Below are 2,996 nucleotides of genomic sequence, written 5' to 3'. Positions count from 1 at the left end.
CAACGACTATCAGAAAATTATAGCTCACTGATTTTTCCACTCTGACACAAAATCAAAACCTAGTCAACAAGGTAGAGCAGTTTTGCCCAAGAAAAGGCAAGCAATATAGGAAGGACTAAGACCAATATAACATATATCGTCAGCTTATGTAATCATGACACTCGAATAGCAATGGAACTTCCATTTCTATAGAGAAGTACTAGAATCATGTTGGTTAGAGAAATGTACTGGTGTATCCATACAATACCTGCGTTCTTTTGTTTTGGCAATCAAATTATTGAAATGATAAAATGCAAATATGAAAGTTCTGAGGCCTTTCCTCATGCCCTAAGGTCTTTTTTTGGTGTCGTTTAATTATGTACAGGTTTTTCCTTTGGTCATCCAAGGCCTAGAGAACAGATTAAGGAGCTTGGAGATCAGGTTGAGGGCGGAATGAGGCTAGATAAGAGTTTTGGGTTCTTAAAGAATTGCAGTGAAATGTATGAGCTTTGGGAGGAGGTTGGGAGAGGAAGTTTTTCCTTAACTTGCATAGCTGCTTTTAAGAAGGGAGAGCTTAAGGGCCGCCATGCTTCTGTCAGATCATCCCAAGAACCAAGGTTTGCTACATTTCTTTGTTTTAGTGAAGCTAAATTTACTATTGTGGGGTTACTGGCATTTGTGATTGATAGATATGCTAAATACTATCCGTTGAATGTTTGAATTGGACATTTAGTATAAAGGCCACCCCATCTTTATGTTTATTAAGTGTAATAAATTTGTAGGAAAGTTTTATAGTTTGTACGAAAAAGTAATGAAAGTTTTATCTGCAAAGTGTTGTAGAAAGAAAGTTAGGAGAGAGTAGATGTCTAAAGGATTGATACATTTAAACTGATGGACCCTCTTTTATTATATTGTTATGACATAATAAAAAGCATCCTATATTCAGGGCACTTTTTTTTAAAATTTAGTTGCTTAGTTAGTGATTGCCAGCAATAAATTGCCCTTGCATTCACATCGACTGTATGAAGACAAGGAGTTCGAGTACAGGATTCCATTTGGTCTTTACTCCATACTCGAATCGGGTTCTTTATGCCATTCTTTCCTTATTGTTTGAACATAGGAAATCTCATGGTAATTGTTATGTATGTATTAGTTGTGTCTGTTAATGCATATCACCATATGACCCCATTTCCAAATACTCTGTTTATCGTATGCATCGTAGTAACGACAATGGTTAATTTACAATAGCTTCAGATGTAAAATAATATAATTACAAATCACCGCAGATCTATCTATTGCTCTTTCTAGGAAACAAGAAGTGCTACTCACTCTTGGATCTTGAGGAAGATGAATACAAGACAAGGTACATAAATAGGAATCAAAATCATTTAGTAATTCTTATGTTGGCATATAGTAATTCGCTTTCTAATACATTTTATTATGATTTGAGCTTTTCCAAGCCATTTCATTCTGTGAATGAAAATCAGTTACTCTGTTTTATTACCCTGCCTTTTAAGTTTAAATACTGCCTTTGTTTGAACATTTCAATTTTCGTTCCCTGCTGATACTTCCTTGCACTATTGGTTCCTTATATTCTTTGGAAAAGTTGTTGACTACTATTGTTTGATACTTGCTGGATACACTTGAATGTATAAGTTCAATTGCTGCGCTGGGCATCGAGTCTTCTAATGACTAACCTTTGGTGTAGGTTTTGATAGAGAGCAGATAAAAAGCAGTTGAAAGCAACATATTTAAGGATGTGGAGTCAAAACCAACAAGTATCGTGAACAATGAACCAGCTAAAGAGGCAGAGTCTGAACTGCAAGTTTCTCTGCAGAGTTTTAAAACTTATGTAATATGAACTATTTTACTACATGTTTGAGATTTGAAATCTGGCTTAAGTACTTAATAGATTTTTGTAACAATGGTGATGTACCCGCAGCAACGCGCGGGCAATCTTACTAGTTAAGGATGATTCTATGATCCAGCCTTATTTATTTATTCGTAACAACAGAATATTAAAATCAAGAATTAAATTCAGTTTACCCTCATAAGGTTTGGGAGTAACTTCATGTTAATCCCTATTAATTCCTATACTTTCAATTTCATCAGTTTACCCTTCAAACTTTTGAATTTTCCTCAAGCGTGACCAAATGTCTTATATTCTGTTCAAATCGGACGTTAACTGCTGATAATTTTAACCTTAACTGTGAGGCCAGTGTCTAGAATTTGGGCAAATCGGACCTTACATGTCCAAATCATAATTAAAGGTCAATTCAAACGGAATATGAGAATTTGGGCACGACAGACAAAAATTGAAGAGTTTAAGGGGTAAACTGATGAAAATAAAAACTCTTCAATGGGTAAACTGATGAAAATAAAAGTATAAGGACTAACATGAAGTTACCCTCAAATCACAAAAGGATAAACTGAATTTAATTCTAAAATCAATTACCGTAATACGTATTTAGTACTGATGTTAGTGTGACTTAGCTCATTTCATAATAATTTATCCGTATGTGTATTTAGGAATTGTTCAACACTATTGTCTTCGTATTGGCTTGACTTAGCTCATTCCACAATAGTATAAGTTCACATTAGCCAAAATCAAGTCTTTTTTCTTTTAAATACATTAACAATTTATAACAACTAAGGGGGTATATTGTATATGGAATTAGTGGAAGTTTTAAAGAAGTCTATGAAATTTGAAAATCTAGGTGGATTCAAAACAGATTTTTAAAAATCAATCAAAGTCTGGGTGTATCCAACTAGATTTTAAAAAATCATTATGAATTCCATCAAAGTTCAGGGGTATTTAATTAAGACTTGTTAAAATGAATAGAAGTTCAGATGTATTCAAAATATCATTCATACTTATGGAATTAATAACTTATATATAATTGTGGACTTTGTAGTGTAAATTACACACATCAAACTCTAATATATTTCCATCCACTAGAGCAAAGATTTGGAAAAGTCTACGACATACTTTCTCTTTACATGTGAATAGGTTGATA

At 33.4% G+C, this 2,996-nt stretch overlaps 1 non-coding gene across 1 annotated transcript in view; it reads left to right on the top strand.

The window, feature by feature from the left end:
* Positions 1-2,030, top strand: part of LOC101312299 — a 2,987-nt gene extending 957 nt beyond the window's left edge. Inside the window, exons 3-5 of the transcript XR_183896.1 lie at positions 365-596; positions 1,266-1,342; positions 1,688-2,030. This is a non-coding gene — a transcript (uncharacterized LOC101312299). The remainder of the gene's footprint in view (positions 1-364; positions 597-1,265; positions 1,343-1,687) is intronic.
* The last annotated feature ends 966 nt before the right edge of the window (positions 2,031-2,996 follow it).

The sequence above is a fragment of the Fragaria vesca genome, linkage group LG2, assembly GCF_000184155.1.
Source record: "Fragaria vesca subsp. vesca linkage group LG2, FraVesHawaii_1.0, whole genome shotgun sequence".
NCBI lineage: Eukaryota > Viridiplantae > Streptophyta > Magnoliopsida > Rosales > Rosaceae > Fragaria > Fragaria vesca.
The sequence above is the reverse complement of the archived record's forward strand: the minus strand, read 5'-3'. Positions and strand labels throughout refer to the sequence as shown.